This window comes from Ursus maritimus, unplaced genomic scaffold (assembly GCF_017311325.1).
Source record: "Ursus maritimus isolate PB19 unplaced genomic scaffold, ASM1731132v1 scaffold_23, whole genome shotgun sequence".
Classification (NCBI taxonomy): Eukaryota; Metazoa; Chordata; class Mammalia; order Carnivora; family Ursidae; genus Ursus; species Ursus maritimus.
In genome coordinates this window covers 24,015,436-24,036,769 of record NW_024424786.1, presented here as the reverse complement: position 1 = coordinate 24,036,769, position 21,334 = coordinate 24,015,436, and the positions used below count along the sequence as shown (strand labels likewise).

The 21,334-nt window shown below is 35.2% G+C and overlaps 1 pseudogene; it reads right to left on the bottom strand.

Annotated features, from left to right (window-relative positions):
* The window catches only part of LOC121104827, a 146,666-nt pseudogene that overhangs the window by 10,998 nt on the left and 114,334 nt on the right, over positions 1 to 21,334 (bottom strand).

Here is a 21,334-nt window from a genome sequence, read left to right as displayed (position 1 = left end):
GGAAGGTCAGGACTCTTTTTGGCACAAAGCAACTGATTAGTTTTAATAATGAAGCCTACGATTTTTGTCTATTTTTCTGAGCTCTTTTTAAACCTTTTATAAGAGTGATTCATAAACTTTTTTCAGCATACCAAGATCTTTGATGCTGCCAATATTGGAGAGTGTATTATATACTACAGTTATCTGGGGATAAGATTTTCTGCAAAATCAGTGAATCAACTAGGACACAGTCTCTACGGAGAGTCACCAGCCATCCAATTCTTTGGTTTGTTTATTTGTTTTCTTCCAAAACCTGCATGCCTTATTCTAGAAGACTCCTGACTCTTGCTCCAAACTTAATGACTCTGTTGTAGTAATCTTAATGCATTTGTCTTGAAATATTTTCTTCCACAGCAGATTATAGAAAAGAAGTCAGAAGAATTGTCAGGAAGCTAAATTTAGTACTAGAGATCCTAGGCACAGGAGATGAAATGGATGACAACATGATCAAAGGTCCCCACAAGCAGAAACTCTACCACAGCCGGTGCTCATTCACTCGCCTCCTCTCTGACAAGATCACTGTATAATATTCAGTTCAGTCACTCATGCTTCTCCTAATCATGAGTCATTAAGAAAAAGCTAAATGAGGTCCCATATATTATGTTTAAAGAGCCATGGCCATGTGTCAAATCTTAGACGAATATCTCTCGGTGGGGAAATAGGCTACTCTTTCTTTCAAATTTCCTGGCTTAAATGTGTTTTTAAGGGACTGCTACACAGGTAAAAGTTCATCTCCCAAAGATGGAGATGTAAAGTCGAGTTTGTGGGTTGAGCGTGCCATGCATTCAAAACTGAAATTGGAACGATTTGTCACTAATCGTGCTAACAACCAGCCAGTGCTTACATTTGGAAAACTATTTTAATACACATTTCTGTCAGCTGGTGGTCACAACTCTGTGAAGTGTGTGTTCGGATTTTACACACGAGGAAACTGAAGATCGAAGAGATGAAGGGAATCATCCCAAGTCACAGAGCTGATAAATGGCAGCATGTGACCATAGACACATTGTCATAAAACTAAATTTGTTACCGTTTCCTTCAAAACCTGCCACTTCCCATTTTCCCAGATATTATACATATCAGTATGAATGTCTGTCACATTACAGACTAGATAAAATTCCACAGTTAAATGAAAACCACACTTTCCTACAGTAAATCTTATTATTCCTTTGAATTCTGAAATGAAATTGAAAATACTTTCCCATGGGAAAAAACAATCTGCACTATCCTGAGTTTCCAACTCTTATCAGAGAAGCCTAGCCTTCATTTAAAAGTGCCTCAACTAGGGTAGAACCAGTGGGGCCTTTGCTGGTTTTCAGGAATATAAAAAATGTCGCACCGCCTTCTTTGTTGAAATGGCTTCCATGTCATAGTATATTCCTACAAGGAAAGCATAGTGGAACAATACAACTAAGTGGTTAGGAGGATTCTAGAGCCAGATTCTCTAGGTATAAATCCAGCCCTTTCACTTCCTCAGGTTTGTGTCCTTGAGCAAATTACTTCCTCACTCAGTGCCTCCTATTTTCTTCTCCCAATGTGAATAATAATATTGCTTACCTCATAGTTTGTGAAGAATAATTGAATGTAAGCTCATTTACATAAGGTTAAGAGCTTTGTAGAAAATGTACTTTTTGGGCTTCAAAACAACCCTAAGATATGGGCATTTTTAATCCTTATTTTAGAGATGAGATCACTGAGCCTGAGAAAGTTAATTAACTCTCCCAATGTCAAACAGGTGTGTGTGGCAGAGCAGGAAATGAAACACAAGTCTGAATATAAAGCGTCTGTTTAACCAGTATGATACATTTTAACCTGGAACTAGCTGATGTGTAAAATCTCATATTCCCTAAAGTAGTACATTATTTAATCAGTTCAGAAAATGTACAGTTCAATGAAATGAGTTTTGCTTTTTTAAAAACTAGACATTCCATTGATTTCTTTAAATGTCTTTTTTTTTTTTTAAGTTTCTTTCTAAAGAAGCGGCATCATGGAGCTCAAGGTTAGGTGGTTACCAACGGTAACAGAGTTCTGGCAATGGTTGTCCTCACCACATCATACTAGTTACTCTTTATGAGCACCTATTATATCTCAGCACCTTTCATGCATTATAGCAAGACCTATGACAACAAAATAACATAAGTACCTGTATGTTTGTAGATGAGATCACTGAGGCCTGGAAAGGTAAAGAAATGTACTTATAGTTATTCAGATACAAAGTTGCAGACCTGTGAATTAAAGTCAGTTTGGCTTAGCTCCCACACCTGTACCTTTTCTACTATGCGAAATTGCTTTTTATCATAAATTTCTGCCAGTGGGAAGAACAGTATCCTTACGGTGTCCATGACTATCTAATGGTGATGTTTTCATTCATGTGATATAATGTACCTAGTATGCCTCCATATTCTTCTTCACTTATTTTAGACTCAATAATATTTTAGTTTATTTCCTTTATTCTATTTATCATTGATCCATTTGTCCATCCATCCATCCATCCATCCATCCATCCATCCATCCATCCATGTGCATTTATCTTTTACTTCACCGATCCATTCAACAAATGGTTATTGAGCATCTTTGTGATGGCCTCTGCCTAGTGTTTAGGAAGGAGATATTATTTCAATATGCATGCATGTGTGTGTGTGTGTGTATGTGTGTTTCACTGATGGACCAGTTCTTCTAAAATCTGGATTCTCTTGAATATATTTTGCAAAGATAATTACTTTCTCTTCTGAGTTCTTTTGTTCCAGATTCTTCCTCTCGTTGCAAACATACATTCTACCATATGATCTATTCACTTACTTATTCTTCCAAGAAATATTCATCATGTGCCTATCCTCCATAAGACATTCATTTGATTCCTAGATACAGGAGAAAGCAAAACAGACAAAATACCTTGCCTTCATGGAAGTTTTATTATATGTAGAAAAGACAGAACATAAACCAGCTGTGGTGGGATGGTGTCAGGTGGGACAATGGAGACAATTACGGCCAAGTAAAGAAAATGTGATCATAGGACATGTGACTAGTATAAATGATCAGAAAAGAGCTCTCTAATAGAGTGGCATTTTTAAGTTGGTACCTGAAAGAAGCAAGCCATACCATTATCAGGTAAAAATCTTTGAAGCAGATGAGGAGGTAAGAGCAAAGATCCTGAGGCAGAGCTTTGCTTAAAATGTTCAGAAATATGGTCATGTTGGCTGTAACAAGATGCAGGAAGATAAAGTGGTAGATAATGGGGCCAGAGCAAAGGTAGGGGATATTGAGGGTGAAAGTCTAATCATTCAGGACATTATAAACCATTTTAAGAGCTCTGATTTTCAACCCAAGTGGGTTGAGAAGATGGTCCAATGATTTAAGCAAGAGAATGACTTGATCAGATTTAGATTTTTCAAATGTCACTCTGGTGGTTGTTTTGAAAATCAACTGTATAGAAAGGAGGACAAGATAAGAGATGTGGGTGCCTCAGGCCAGGGTAACTGTAATAGAGACCAGTACAGAGAAAGTGGAACAAACCAGTTTTCTGTGGGCATGAGATGTGGTGTGTGTGACAAACACGGGAGTCACTAGTAAGTCCAGGTCTGCGCTGAGTAACTGAAAGAATGTCATTGCCATTGACTAAGATGAGAAAGAGGAGATTCTAGTGGGGAAAATCAGGAAAATCACCAACAAAACCCCTGTTATATGCCAACACTTTTTATATATTACCCCATTTAGTCCTAACATAAAAACATACAACTCACTTATCCTCTATCTTTTCTAACAGACAAAACCAAGAATAAATGAAATTAATTATTTTTCTAAATTCACACAATTAGGATAGCAAATCAGAATTCCAGTTCATGTCTGTATCGTTATAATGCCATTGTTGGGTACATTATATACGTCTTTCTTCCCCGCTACTTGGTATTATGTAAATGTTTACCTGCTTTTTCCTGACTCTCTGATCCAATATTATGGTTGGATTGCATGCTTTAAGTGTATATGCTGTCTCGTTGTCATTTCCTGGAGTGCTGTGTTCAAAGTAGATGCACAGAAAGAGTTTTGAACAGAAGTATACCATGCCTCAACAAAAAAAAATAATTCCTACCATACTGCTGCAAGCAAGGTGACCAATGCTGCCTCTGTGTGGCATGAGGTGATACTTAATTGTGGGAGATTATCACTTAGAACAATTTTGTTAATAACCAAGAGAATGTTGAACTTGTGAAAATAAGATCTAGAAAACGAATGCATTGCACACACACACAAACTCAGTAAGAATCATTGAATAGTAATGCTAGAAAAGGACACAGAAATAACCACGCTATTATAAAAATGACAAAACAGGGTCTGGAATAATTAAACTACTTTTCAAGATCATAAAACTCAAGAATTTGACTTTAGAGTTTCTTCATTTCTTTGCAAAGAGACATTTTTGTGTTGCTGTATATCCCTAGCATTATAAAGTGGAGCAAAAGTTGAAAAAGTATCATTTGGTGGGGCTCAGTTGCTTAAACATCTGCTTTAGGCTCCAGTCATGATCCAGGATCCTGGGATCAAGCCCTGCATGAGGCTCTCTGCGCAGGGGGAAGCCTGCATCTTCCTCTGCCCCTCTCCCTGCTCATGCTTTCTCGCTCTCAAATAAATAAACAAAATCTTTAAACAATGTATCACCTGGCGGCATAGATGGTGCGACATTAACATAGTTAATATCAGAAAGAAAACATATGGTGGATTAGATGCTTTAGAAACTTTTCTACAAGGTTTGTTTTTCCTAGGATCAAAAGTTTAGCGGAATTTGCTGCAAGGTTGGTCTAACTGAATAGTAAGTATTTTTGTTTGAATAGGCATGACTGCTTTGCTCAGGAAGTTGATATCTGTTTCAGTATTGACTGGAAGTAAAATTTCTGTAAAGGTTACTGTTTGGGGAATGTGTAGTTTGTTAGAATCTTTCAATTAGTAATACATTGTTTGCTGATTCTGGGTCACTTGGAAGTTTCATTAACTCTTTCAGTCCCCTAGAGCCCCATTAGGCAATAACTATTTCAGTGAATGAAGTAAAACCACTAGATTCTTGAAAAACAGTTAAAGAATGACTCCAGAGAGGAGCTAACATGTGATTCTTAATCTCCACCCCACACCCTGCTCTATCTCACTGTAGGTGTTTACTGACATAAAATATACACATAACCTTCTTTTATCAGTACCATATTGCTTTTTGGTTTTGTTTTTGTTTTTGTTTTTTTTTAAAGATTTTATTTTTATTTATTTGACAGAGATAGAGACAGCCAGCGAGAGAGGGAACACAAGCAGGGGGAGTGGGAGAGGAAGAAGCAGGCTCCCAGCGGAGGAGCCTGACGTGGGGCTCGATCCCGTAACGCCGGGATCACGCCCTGAGCCGAAGGCAGACGCTTAACCGCTGTGCCACCCAGGCGCCCCCATATTGCTTTTTGAACAAAGGACAGGTGATAGATTTAATAGTTGAGAATTAGCTACTACTAGAATTCTGGTAAACCCCCCTGATTCATTAGAGCATTTTAAAGGCAATTGTATCTAGAAACGCTCGTATTCTGAGTAAGACTCCAGGTTAAGTGGTAATGAATTGTTTATTAAAGGAAAGCTCTTTCATGTGACATTAATACCTTTAATTAAAACTGGAACTTTCTTTAAAATAATGGAAATTTCAAATGGTTTCACCACTTTTTGGCAAAAATTCATGTCTAGAATGGAGTAGGATTGTCTGAGAATTTAGTGATGTAAGGTCCTTACAAAACACATTAGGTAAATTAAGAAAGGAACTGGAGACTTAACATAATAATTCTTGTGTGTCTAGACTCAGTTGTCTAGAATGGATGCTTGAATATATATGAATCTTTGTTTTATTTTATTTCACCCTTACATTTCTTATGTCACCATCTTTAGGTTCTGAATGACTTGATTATCACAAAGTATATGGCAGATATTCACCCTTAAAATAGAAGTCATAAAAATAAAGTCAGGTTTAATTAACAAATTGCATATCTTTTTATGGAACAAATAAGTCATTCATTGTAAATTATTCACAAAGGGCATTTAGAAAGTCATTGAAATTAATCATTATGGTTATATTCGTGTGTATGTGTATGTTTGTACATATGCATGTGCGTGTGTATAAATCTTTATTTCTCTGACTAAAGCCCTGACGGTTAAAATAATGCTAGTGGTTTTTTATTGTTATTATTCGTAAGAAAAATGATTGGGAATACTGGAATATATTAAGCACAAGCACTGCTTATTTTATTCTATTAGGGTTTAACTTATTGGAGCCAGATTTCCTGAGTTTGAAACTTGACTTTTATGCTTGTTAGCTGAGCAATTTTCTTATTCATAAATTGCTTCATCTTCCCAAAATGTTAAATGAAGGGGAGCATAGTACTATGTCATAGGATGGTTGTCAAAATTTAGATAATACATGTAAATTTCTTAGTACATTGTCTATAATCTAATACACGTGCAAATAATGTTAATAGCTGTCATTATATTTTACTTTTACTGGTGCTTGGCATTATTTTCTTGGACTTTGATAAAACATATTTGATTAGACCGTATTCATTTATCTCTTATGTTAGATTACAACTCTTTCATTTAACGTCTAAATATTTTATGTACTTATAAAAGCATACTTATTATGCAATATTTTGGAAATAAATTTATAAATAAACAGGAGAAAAAACATAATCTCATCAACCGAAAATGATCACTATGCATTTGGTCGTGTCTTTCATGAATATTTTACAGAGTTTATGTATTATGTACATGAAGTTTTATGTTATAATTACCTATTTATCATTTAAAAATTTTTGGTATATCATCACAATGTTTTTTAAAAATATATATTTTAATGAGTGCGTAATATTCCATCTAGTGAATAAAGCATGGTTTAATTAATCATATTCCTATCATTGGTCATTTAGTTTATTTCCAGTTTTATCATTGAGTAACCCTATGTTATGACTTTCTTAAATTAATATTTGTTAAATAGAGCCCTGGGGTGCAGGAGGGAAAGCTGTGGTTCAACACAAGACCACGAGAGAAACTGAAATAGATTTATTACTCACAGGTGCTGGAGGAAGTATTACACATGTCTTGAAGGGTCACACAGAGAGGTGAAGGCACGGAGTAGGCAGAAAAAGCCACAGGAGTTGGGGCACATGCCCTTTTTAGGGTCTGTAGGTAGAATGCTTTGGAGTTTCCAGTGAAGGCCCAATTGATCAATTCAAACCAAAAAAGTGGGGTTTGGGTAAACCCTTGGTGGGGAGGTCTTAACTAAGGGGCACATAAAGGGAAGGCCCAAGTTGCTGGGGAGACTTCCTCAGAAGGGCAACTGGGGAAGTCAGTTCTAGAACTTACAACTCCTTCTAATTCCGAGGGCTGTTATCTAGAGTGTGCACTTGCACAAGGGAGTTAGTGTCAGTTTAAGGCTCCCTGGAGGTTGCTGACCAAACAAAACAGATGCCAAGGTTGCAATGCCAAGGAGTAGCTTAGCTAAACTCTCAACACCCTAAAAATGGTTTTAGTACTCATATGGATTTGTTTTCCTTCTGTATTTTTTATTATGATATATTTCTTTAAGAATTATTAGGACAATAGATAAAAATGCATTGAGGAGCTCACACTGTATCCCAGATAAAATTGAACCAAATTTCAGTACCACAAATGGCATCTCACAGATTCCTTCCCATTTTTAGTGATACTCTAAAAAGCAGTGATACTCTAAAGGAAATGGCAGATTATCCCTTTTTGTGATTAGGAAAATCACACACACATTCGTTATAATAGAAATATGGATATCGTACAATGAAATAATACACAGAAATACGTACTGAAAAGTGTCTTTCATCCACTCCACATCCCCAGAACCACAACCGATGGTTACCCACAATCACAGAAAATAACCTCTAAATCTTTATTTAGGGACAGCCCCAATCTCTCTCCACTTTTCTTTTCCCTTGCTCCCTTGTCTGGCTACCAAGTTGACCATGGGCAGCATGAGAGAATAGGCAAGAGAATAATGTGCTTCGTCTCTGATATATCATTGCAGGCAACAAAAATTTGCACTTTATAAACCCTGCACCACACGGATGCAATGTCTTTGATGTGTTTCTTTCTGAGCAACTCACAACAACTCAATGAGGTGGCTATTATCTCCATTTTACAACAAAGCAATCATCAACAACAAAACTAAACTGCTAGTCCAGTGTCACATGGTTGCAAACATAGGGCTTAATTTCATACCTGACCCCCACCACCATGCAAGGTGGAAAATGTAATCACTTTCCAGATTCATTAGCTTTTTAAATAAAAATTTTTACCAATCAAGTTGAGTTTATTTAGTTATTAATATGCTTAATAACCAGGTATATTCCCTCTTGCTTCTTTTTATGTGAAATCATATAACAGAATGCCTGTTACAGATTTGAAATTCACTCTATTTTGTGAAATCTAAAGTTAATCAGTGATGTAACAAAAATAGCCAATCATTTTGATCCAAGGAGTTGAGTAATTAGATACATTTAGAAAAGTTATAGAAATTTAATTAATTTAGCCTAGAATTTCTTAAGAATTCCTAATTTTAGAAAATATGCATACATTATCCAGAGATAAATTTCTGCAACATCATCTTGTAATCCAAACAAAAATTGGCTATAAAAAAAGTAACTAAAAATAAAAACATGTTGGTCCCAATGACTCGGTATTTAGTTCCAGTGACAGGGTTGTATCTAGAGACAGTGATTGGACGTGGGCTGTAAGTGTTTTTTTATACATACAATCAATACTACATTTATAAATGTTGCCCTTAGTCCTTTGCTTTCAGGGTCAGAAATTTATGTACATTAAATTTTTAATTTATCATTTTTTATTGTACTGAGAATACTTAACATGAGATCTAAGCTTTTAACAAATTTTTAAGTGTACAGTATTGCTAATTCTAATCACAGTGTTGAACAACAGTTAGTCCCATTGAACAGCAACTCCCCAATCCCCCCATCCTAGCCCCTGGCATTCTACTGTCTTCTTCTATGAGTTTGACTATTTGAAATAACTCATGAAAGTACAATCATGTAGTATTTGTCCTTCTGAGACTGGCTTCTTTCACTTAGCATAGTGTGTCAGGTTTCATCCACGTTGTAGCATATGGCAGAATTTCCTTTTTTATTTTTTGGCTAATATTCCCTTGTATGTATATATTACATTTTCTTCATTCATTGATCAATGGATATTGAGGTTTTCACATCTTGACTATTGTAAAAATGCTGCAAAGAACATAGGAGTATAAATAGCTCTTCTAGATTTTGACCTTAATTCTTATGGATAAATACCCCAATGTGGGATTGCTGTATCATATTGTAATTTTATTTAAAATTTTTTTGAGGAAGCGCCATACTGTTTATCCTTCTTAATTACATAGTTCTACTTTATGGATGCTATTGCTGATAAGAGATTAGAAGAACCTGTATGTTTATTAGTGCTATTCACATTAAAATGACAAAATTTAGAAAAATTAGAAAAAAATGGCAAAAGTACTATTTGCTTTGTGGGACAAGCAATCATATACACACTTCAGCGGTTATCAGAAGAAATTTTTTTGCTCTGTACTACTAAATCAAGTCAGGGATTACTAATGCAGTTTAGAATAATTTCCAACTGACAGTTTAAGTACATAGTCCTCATGCTCAGGCCATAGGTAGTAAAAATTGGAAAGAGGAACTTATGTTATATTCCTAAATAAATAAAACTGCTGCACAGATCTGAAACTCACAGCAACAGTAAACTCAAACTCATGTGAATTCAGGAAGGACTAAAAAAATTAACCTATTTGCTAAGAGAGAGGTTTTTAACAAGTAAGGGAAAACATTTCTTTTGGTCATAATACATTTGTTAAATACATTATTAGTGTTCAGCATACAACATTCCATGTACTTCTGTCTAAATATGCATAAATGTAAGAGCCAGATGGATTGTGCTAATGCCAGCATTGCAAAACAGTACCTCAAGCTGAAGCACTCTGTAATAACTAGATTAATCAGTAATTGCTTTGGTGTTCATCAAAATATCATTAGTCCTTATAAATTAAATGGTTATTAATGCACATGAAATAAGGATATACAAAGAAAAAATCTTTGTAATTATGGTTTTTATTGCTGTTCTTTGTATTTAGGAGTTATTCTAAAGGGAGGAATGTAGCACTCCTTTTAGGTCCTTATCACAGCCACACTTCAAATCAGATTATACACGTTGTTTGTTTTAACTCCTGACCCTTTTCTCTGCAGCACATCTTAACCTCTAAAAGAGTCTGCCTTTGTCTTGCAAAGCCCTCAATTCATCTTTATTCCAAGTAACATTTTTTCAATTTGCAGATGGGGCAAATTCCATGCTATTATTCAGTGACAGAAAGATATACCACCTTGCTTATAGATCTTTTAATTCTTTATTTCCCCTACTTCTACAGTTGTTTAGGTCCATAGGTCTATTCATTATCATAGACCTAAACACACTCATGTAAATACCACCAAGGTCAAGAAATAAACTGTTGCCAACATCCAAAAAGATAGACAAGGCTCTTCCCAAACACTATCCTCCTTTTCCACCCCAAAGAAAACACTCTCCTGATTTCTAACACAATATATAAATTTTGCTTATCTTTGAACTTTATGTAAATGGAATCATAAAGTATGTGGGCTTTCCTTAAATTCTGAATATTTTGATCATTTTTTCATTACAGTTCAGTGTTGCTTTGCATGAATATAACAGCTATCTTTTCACTGTGTCTTCACATAGTGAAAGGAGCTAGGGAGCTCTGTGGGATCTTTTATAAGAATACTAATCCTATTCATAAGTGTTCCATCCTCATGACCTAAGCATTTCCTAAAGGTGCTACTTCCTAATACCATCCCGTTGGATATTAAGAATTCAACATGCATTTTGGGGGAACAGAAACATCAGGCCATAGTATGGGGGGCAGAAGAAACATATCTCCTGTAGAGAAGAACTCTAAAATATGTATGCATAGTCTCTCATGAGAGACTATGGACTATGAGAAACAAACTGAGGGCTACAGAGGGGAGGGGGGTGGGGGAATGGGATAGACCGGTGATGGGTAGTAAGGAGGGCACATATTGCATGGTGCACTGGGTGTTATACACAACTAATGAATCATCGAGCCTTACATCGAAAACCGGGGATGTACTGTATGGTGACTAACATAATATAATAAAAATCATTATTTAAAAAAAACAAAAAAAAACCAAAAAAAATAAAATAAAATATGTATGCATATACTCTACTTTCAAGGATTTGAGCATAATTCTCTACTCCTTAAATGTGTGCTGCTCATAGTGACTTCCTTCCAGAAAGTACAACATGAAAAGGGGGGTGGGGAGGGAGAACAACTCTACAGTGAAGAAGCCTAACAAATATTCCTTTAGCCAGATGATGAGCCAAGAGTATATACTCTTAATGTGTTGTAATGAAAGTGGAAGTTTACCTCTATGGTCTTCCTCCAAAAACGACACATAATCCCAGCCTAATCATAAGACAAAATGGGGCAAATCTCAGCTGTGGCGTATCCTACAAAATAATTAATTCCTCAAAATTGCCAAGGTCATCAAAATCAAGGTCTGAGAAACATTCTGGTCAAGAGAAGGGCAAGCAAACATGACAGCTAAATGTACTATGGGATCCAGGATGGGATTTTGGAATAGGAAAAGAACATGAGGTAAAAACTAAGGAAATATGAATGAAGTGTGGGGTATGATTAATGACAATGTATCAACATTAGTTCATTAGTTGTGCCAAATGTACCATACTGATATATTAACAATAGGGGAAACAGGGCGTGGGGGTGTACGGCAGCTCTCTTTGCAACTTTTCTATAAATCTAAAGCTATTCTAATATAAAAAGCTTATTACAAATATTATAAGAAAGTGAAAAGCCCAGCCATTGAATGTGAGCATATGTTAAAATACATATAAATAATAAAGCCCTTGTATTCGGAATGTAACGAATTTTTAAAAAGAAACTTTTCTAATGTACAAGGTTTATCCATTTTTAGGATACTGTTTGATGAGCTTTGACCAAAGTATGTGGTCATTTAACTAACACCACCATCAAGATTAAGAATATTCCCATCACTTATATCCTTTTGCAATCAGTCGCCACGCCCTTACCAACCATTCCATTGATTTTCCTCATTGTTTTTTTCTGTTTTCTCTTTTATTGATGTCTGCTCTCATGTTTATTACTTTCTTCCTTCTGCTTACTTTGAATTTAATTTACTGAATTTTACTAGTTTCCTAAGATAGACGCTTACATCATTTAGTCCTTTTTTTTTCTGTTTTAATGTAAACACTGTTATAAATTTCCCTGTAAACACTGCTTTAGCCCAATACCACAAATTTAACTGGATGTGTTTTTATTTTCATTTAGTTCAAAATACTGTCTAATTTTCTTTGTGATTTTTTTCTCTAACATATGTCTTATTAAAAAATGCTGTTCAATTTCAAAATATTTCAATTTTTTCGGTCATCTTTCTGCTATTGATTCATTGTTTGATTCCATTATGTTCAGATAATGTAATCTCTATGATTTTAATCCTTTTAAAATTGTTAAGTCGTACTTTTATGGCCCAGGATATGGTCTATTTGGGTGAATATTCCATGTGCACTAGAGAAGGGTGTGCATTCTGTGACCGGCAGCTAAAGTGTTCTATAGACATTATATTGTTTTCTTGTGTTGTTCAAATGTACTATATGATTATTGATTTCTAATGTAATTATTATTTTTATTACTGAAAGAGGAATGATGAGATCTCATACTATCAATGTGGATTTTCTTGTTCTCTTTTCATATATTTTGATTTTTTCATATAGTTTGAAACACAGCTCCTCAGCTTGTACACATTTAGAATTGCTATGTCCTCTTGATGAATTGGCCCTTTTTATTAACATGAAGTATTCCTTTTCAGCCCCCAAGTAATATTTATCATTCCAAAGCCTAACTTTGTTATTAGTACAGTCCCTCAAGATTTCTTTTGATTAGGATTTTCATTGTATTTTTTATTATTTATATATAATCTATTTTATCTTTGTGTTTAAAGTCAGTTTTTGTGGATAGCATAAAAAACAATGAATTGTTAATATTAATATAAAAGACACACATCCTCATTAAAATCCAGAAAATTCACATAGCTATTTAAAAACATGCAATGGTAGATGAAAACATTGTTTCTTCTATTTCCTTCTAGATTTGATATGTATCTGTCCTCTAAATTTGTTCTCCTAGGTTTTTGAAACTCCTAAATCACTTGGCCTTCTATTTTGTTCCTCTAAACAAGAAATCTAGGAATCATCTTGGAATCTTCCCCTTCCCTCACATTCTCCTTTCCTTTGGATATCCTCGCAAACTACATGAGTTCTCTTTTCAATGTTCGAAATGTCTGAAATTTGAGCATTCTTCAGCATATCCACTTTAGTTCAAATGATCATTACAGTATCTATTGTCTGAACCATCACGGTATCTTTTTAAATGGTCTTGACACTTTTTCTTCCTCCTGCCCCAGGGCAGATAAAATTTACGGAATGATGGTGAATGGACTGGAAGAAGTTATGCAAGATAACTACAATATATGTTATTACAGCAGTAATCAATATTTAATACATTTGACTTTTATTCAACCCTCAAAGGAAATAAGATATAGAAAATTTTTGTGAGATCAACCTTGAATTTGAGTCAGAAATAGGAAGGAACCTTCATGAAGTCCCAGGTTCTAGGGTGGATTCTTTGGCTCATAGTTTAGTGCATTACTAGCTGTACAACTTAGACTTCATTTGTCTTATCCTTTGGATTCTAGGAGCAAGGGATTATTGGTCTTATTTTTATATCACGTAATTAAGGTTTGGAAAGGATAAACAAGGAAGTGATAGAGTTACTATCGGAACTATATTAAAAACAATCATGCATGGTCTCTATTATACCATCTTGCTTTATTAGAGGCAGGAAATCTTTGTAATCCCTCCAATTTGAAATAATGAGGAGACTAATTGATGGCTATGGGAATGGGTAGCTTCTATAATTAGAGAATCGAGTTGAAGGAAGAATCTATAGAACTTGATGAAAGGATAAACAACACATAATGACTTTAGAGAAGGCAAGATGAATGGTGGAGTTTAAAGCCCTGGGAGAATTGTGCCTAGTTTATTGTAGAGGCACCTGGGATTACACATCATTATTCTGTGTTTCTTTAGTTGGGTTATTGATTTGAGGAGCCTGTGCAACTCGTGTCCCAGCTGTAATTCAACTGCTGTGATTTTATGCTGAAAACACCTACCGCACCCCCTAACTCAATGACAGATAACTACATTGATATATTTGCCAGATTTTTGTTGCTGTTGTTTTTGTTATTTTCATTTTTCTTTTCAGACTCCAGCTGTCCCTAGGTCCATCTGTTTTTATTGCATTTACCATATACTGTTCAGCATGAAGCTTACTGGAAGCACATTCATGTAAATCTGCAGGTGCAAAGTTGATGTGTTCGGCACCTGCAAACATTTGGAAAATTCACCAAGAGGTATTTTCAGACGTTAGGGGATGGGGAAAAAAAACAATTAGTGGATAATATAAAACCTTAATATTGTTATTCTTATTATTTTTTCAAAACCAAATGTCTTCCAGTATGTCTCCTAGAGGACTAAATCTAAGCCAAGCTTGAATTAAAAATAAAATAATAACTCGTCTTGGGTTCTCTAAACACATTAAAGCACTGGAAATTCTCTTAGCTGCCTGCAAAAGAAAACCATTCTTCTTAATGGTCATATAATTAAAATTGGAAAAATACATTTTTACAGAGCTCTTTGTAAGTAAAAATTACCTGTGGGGAAACAATATGAGGTATTTCCATTTGAAATGTTTTGCTCAAATAAAGTTCATTCTCTCTTTCAATGCCTTCATCAACCAGCATCAAAAAGCATTCGTCCCAACCACTTATTAAAAGATGAGAACCCTCCATGCAGTAAAATAGAAAGTAAAAATTCAAATTTCTCATCTCTTTGACTTTTAATTAACCACTGATCGTTTTAGTGTGTGTATTCATTCTTTCATACATAGTGTTGTGGGTGACCTTTAAGAGTGTACATAAATTAAGAAATACAAAGCTACAACTTCTTCAGCAATCAAGAAACTAGATCAGTATTTCTTTTCATTTATTTTGTTCATGGTATCATATATATTGAGTCAAAAAAGTGGATGAACACCAAGCACTTTGATTGATTTGACCTTCCAGGAAGTTCTTTGGAATTGACACTTAGCCCCTATGACTGAACTGCAGTGGTGTTAAGAGGATAACAGAAATCTATCAAAATTTACCTTATTCTAATCTGAGTTGTGTTTACAATAGAAAGCAATACAGATCTACTCTTTCTGCATCACTCTTTCTTTATTATAAGATTTTCAATATCAAGCCACAAAAACATAATTTGAGAATCTCTTGGACTTTATGCAATGAAAATGGGATGGTAAAGAAAAAAGGTGCTTCATATATTGGAAATGCCATGACCAGGTACTTTTCTTTGTATTATTTCATTAAATCCTACAGTAGTCTTCAGAAGTTGAAATCACTGTTATTTTCTTTAACAGAGCCTCCTAATATCATTTACTTAGTATGTTATTATATATTCCAAGTGATTCCCATACCTAGCCACAAAGCGATAGCACTGAAATCCCTCATGCATTTGCCAATCAAAACTACAGAAACTGAATGAAAAAAAAAAAAAAAGCCAAGATAATCACTTAGTGGTTCTACTCAAATCCATACTAGAGAATGACAGTATTGTTAATACAGATGGTAGGGGGCTACAGCATTGCCTAATCCTGAAAAAGCTGCAACACCAATATACTTCAGAATAATTTCCCAATGTCTACATCTCTGATGTAATCTAAATCTAACATGTAATCAAGATGTAATCCAAAATATAACCTACCAGAAAGGGTCCAAACTGACAAGTCAAGTGTACCAATGAGAGCAATTCCTCAACTGGAGAAATATTCACTGGTCCCTTCACTTTGTTTGTGCTAAACTCTAGAGGCAGTTTAGATCCAGAAGAGTGGAGGGATTCAAAGAAAAAAAATGCAGTGATTTGTAAAAGATGGGCATGATAAGTAGGAACATTTATTTTTATCCTTTTACTTCTAATGAGGTCAAATTCTTATCTTTGGATTTAACTTACTTTATTTTGTTTCTAAGGATCCAAGATTAAAAAGATGCTAGACATCATTAGCCACTAGAAATGCAAATAAGTATCACAGTAAGATACCACTAACCTCCACTAATATGGCTAAAATTAAAGAGATGGACCATACCACCCATTGTCAAGGACGTGGAAAAATTGGAACTCCGACGTTCCAGTACAACTGTGGAACTGTTAAAGTTGTATCATCACTTTGGAAAACAGTTTGGCAGTTTCTTAAAAAGTTCAAACAAACCAAGGCCATATTTCGAGGGGTTCTATGACAAATTTGCCCCAATGGAATTAAGTTTTATAAATTCGACAGTTTTGACACGTTGTTCTGTTTGTGTTATTCTTGGAGAACTCCCGAAGCCACCATTTGCTTTACAAATTAAACCTCTCTCTTTGTTTTTAATTTAGGCATCCATTTCTTACCTCACACATCTTATTCTTTTCTGCCTATAAAACACGTATTTATCCTTCAAAAGCCAATTCAAATATTGCCTCTTCTATGAAGCCCTCCCTGACCTATTCTCTATGGCATTGGTTGGCTAGGACTGTTATAACAAATTATCACGGACTTGGCGGTTTAAAAAACAGAAATTTATTTTCTCACAGTTCTGGAATGTAAGTCCGAAATGAAGATGTTGAAGAGGGCATACTCTCTCCAAAGCCTTTAAAGAATACTCCTTCTTTGTCCCTTCCAGTTTTTGGTGGTTTGAGGCATTTCTTAGCCTGGGACAGCATAACTCTAATTTGTGCCTCTGTCTTCAAAATGGCTGCATTCTCCCTATGCATCTGTGTCTCTGCATCTGATTTTCCTCTTGTTATAAGGACACCAATCATGGGTGAATTTAGAGTCACTTTAACACAGTTTGACTTTACCGTAACTAATTAAATCTGCAAAGACCCTATTTCCAAATAAGTTCACAGTTTGAGATTCTGGGTAGACATGAATTTTGAAGTGATGCTATTTAAGCCAGGAGAGTCCACCTTGTGGCCACCAAAAATTCACATCCATCCACATCCCACAAAATACATTCACCCAATCCCAATATCCCAAAAGTCTTAATGCATTTGAATATTAACTCTAAATCCAAAATCTCATAAACATATCAAATCAAAAATTTTCAAGCTTTTATTATCTAAATAATCTAAGTCATCTATGGGTGAGATTCTGGGTATGATCATTCCTGGGACAAAAATTTGTCACCCTCTCAGAACCCGTAAAAGAAATGGTCTGATTCCCAAGTACAATTGTGGGGCAGGCATAAGGATAGACATTTATATTCTGAGTGGAAGAAAACAAAAAAATAAAGGAGCCACTGATCTAAAACAAATTTGGAATCCAACAGGGTAACTTCCATTAGGTTTCAAGCCCTGAGACTAATTTTCTATGGTTCAATCCACCCCTGAGTTTATGGAGGCTCTGTCATCTTGGTGCAATGAGGCCTCAATAGCTCATCTTCTCTGCCTACAGAGCTCCTATCATCCCATGCCTCTAGGCCTGCCTACCAGGCCTCTGCCTCTTCCCTCAAAGTCATTTTTCCTTTTTCTTGAAAGGGAGTACATGCTACTACCCTGAATAGTTTTATCAACTTGTTTCCTGCTTATAGAATCCCAGAGTTCAACAGCCTTTCCTCATTTCATCCTGTCTCTGGCCCAAGCTGGCAGTGTTCTAATGATATAACATTCTCAAAAATCTGTCAGTCTTCCATGTATGCAGACACTGTGAGCCAGTACACAAGAAGGTTCTCTACAGATTTTACCCTTAAATAACCCATCTCTATTCCCGGCTTCTCCTGAGATGGATGATTAGATCCATGTGTCACATACATCGTCTCTTCAGCAAAAGTTTATTAAGCCACAACATTGGATAGACATGTTTCCAGAACACTCTATCTGAATAGGCTGAACATTTCCCAAATCTCCAAGTACTGGTTCATTTTTGCTTAAAAGTTCCTTCCTCAATTTATCTCTTTCCTCTTGCATTTTGCTATAAACTTAATAAGAAACTAGGCCACACCTGCCAGAACTTGGTGGGAATCTCCTTAGCTAAACACCAAGTTTATCATTTACAAGTTATACCTTCCACATAACACTAGGACTCAATGCAGCCAAGTTTTCTGACACTTTATAGCAAGGATCCCCTGCCATCCAATGTCCAGTAACGAATTTCTTCTTTCCTTATGAGCCCTGACTAGAAACACCTTTAGTGCTCATATTTATGTCAACACCCTGTTAATAATGATATACGTAATTCTTTAAGACAATGGAAGATTTCTCTATCTTACTTTCTACTTTCTTCTGTTCCTTCATCAGAATTGCCTTAACACATTTCTATAAACTTTTTCCTCAAGGCATTCTATGATTTTTCAATCATGCACCTCAAAATTCTTCTAGTCTTTCTACTCAGTACCCAATTCCAATGCTACTTCCACATTTTTAGGTATTTGTTAGAGAGCCATCCAACTTCTGATACCAAAATCCGCGTAGGTTTCCGAGGGCCACTGTAAAAATGACCATAAACTAGGAGACTGAACACAACAGAAATTTTCCCTCACAGTTCTGAAAGCTAGCAGTATGGAATCAAGGTGTAAGCAAGGCCATACTTCCTCTGAATGCCCTAGAGAAGAATCCTAGTGTTTATCACAAATGAATAGATTTTTAAGGATCTTTCTCTAATCAGCTCTGTAGCATATATCAGTTGTGAATGTGATTGTGTAAGTGGAAATAGGCATGTCTTCTCTTTGGGGGGCCATTTGTTTTTATCCTAATTACCAGAAAAGATTAAAAAAGAAATGTGTACAAATTATTCTAGTAGCCCGTATTTAATTGCAAACTGTCAGAAGATTTTTATACAACTTATATTGTAACATAAATAAGAAAAGTGATGACTTTAAAAATATTTATGTGTTTTCCCATTTTCTAAAAAACAGTTTAGGCTAAAAGACTAGTTCTTTCTTGAGATACCAGGAGAAAAGGTGAGTTACCACTCAGAAATCTTTTTAAAAAAGTGTGTTTACATTTGCCAAGAAGGTAATTATTATAAGTTAATGTTCCAATACACGGTCCTAACATATAATTACAGCAACACAATTACTCTAATGGATTCTTCCATATACTTACTTTAAAATTTTGTTGGCTAGAAGTAGAAGAAAAACCTATAACTGAAAATTTTTCCATGACATTGAATTAAATGTTATTTTTAGAAACACTGTTTTATTGTTGTTTTTTGTTTTTTGGTTTTTTTTTTGGTGAGACATGAAAAATTTTCTGTGAGTGCCAGCAATTGAAGCTTTCCTACAAATAAAGCAAGAAGATTTGCTTCAGTAAAACTGGCTTTTGAACTGTATATTCTTTCAATACAGGAAATAAATCCCCTTTCTATTTCATCTCCAGTAGTTCTGCTCACTTGGAAGCAATGGGGAGTCTTCAGGTAGACACAGAGCCGCTGAGTTACAGCGCTCTCAATCCCTTTATTTCACTCCTTTGAAAAATTGTTTTTCCTCTGGAAAAAGTTCCTGAAGACTCAGGGGAAGGAAAAAGTAAGTTTTATTTAATTTCCCCACAAATCTCACAAATGCTCCCTCTAATTAAGATCATATTTCCAAGAAAATATGATGGGTTGTACAGTAATACGAGTTACAGAAACAAACCAGAAAACAAAGCCAACCCAATAAAAAAGTTAACTTGGTGAATTACTTGACATTTAATTTAGATTTTGTTTTTCTTTTCTTTTGTGTTATGGTTGCTTTTATCAACAATAGGTAATTATACAAGTCTTTAAATATATACTCATAATCTTTCAGTTCTGCCTCTCCACTTCAAAGATCAAACTGACAATGCCCTGAGGAATGAGAAGAGGATGTTTTTGCAGTTTAGAAGGTGAACTTTGCAGGGCTACTCTAAATTTCTCGGTTTAAGTTAAAAGTACTGAAAATTTATTTTTTGAGCAATAGTCTTCAATTTATATATATTTTTTTCTTTTTTTAGATTAAGTCTTTTTGTAAGACCGGATGTCAAATTAAAGCAGAGTTTTCAAATACTAGTAAATATTTCACTTAACTATGATTTGATGTACTCATTTTAAATTGTATTTGGAAAAAACGTTGGGTACCTTTGTCTTTTAATTGACTGGAAAAGTTCAACTCCCCCAGGTTTTAGTTTTCGATGAGCTGTGAGAAAGGCTTTTTAATGAGTTGGTAAGTGACATTGATTACCATTAAATCACATCAAGCAGAGGAAACAATGCCATTAACTTTCAGTTTTCTGGATTCTACAATAGCTTGTGCATAGGCAGTCTTAAAGATTAGCAGCTCCCAGTACACAGAGTACCTAATAACTTACCCTGAAGATTATAGTAATGGAAAAAAATATTCTTGGCAATAATTTATTGAAATACTCAACCTTAGTTATAATTTAGACAACGTTTAGACAAAATCCAAACGTTGGGATGATAATGATGACAGTGATGTCATCTCGCACTTCATTACCATAACAAATGTGACGAAACACAGTCTGTATTGTAAACTTTCTACATCCTAGGTCGTTTTGGATCTAGTTTGTTTCAACTTTCATAGGCATTCCCTTTCATTGTGTTCCCTCAGCTCTTTCTTCTACTTAAGCTAATAGTACTTGCTCTCAGGACAACATTCTAACAGGGCACTTTGTCTCTGATCTCCCCATTTCACCCTGGCCCATACTGTATATTTGTATGGCTGTATACTGTATATGCTTCCTCAAGCACAGCTTGGGTAGATTGATTCCTTGCTCGACTGTATTTCCCATTGCTTAGTAAAAAGAATTTAATTTTCTTAGCGGGGTGTTCAAGACACTTTACAATCGGATCCCTTTTCATTCCCCTTCAAACTCCTACCATCCAACTTTATACATACTCTTAAGTGAACTTCGCCCACTCAGCTTCTTACAGATTTCCATAAACCGAACTTCTCAGTGTGCATTATATATAGTATAGTGTTTCTTCATCAGGGAGCAGCAAATATTGTACAGATATGTGGCCAAATTATGATCCATTTAAAAAATGTATTTTGAT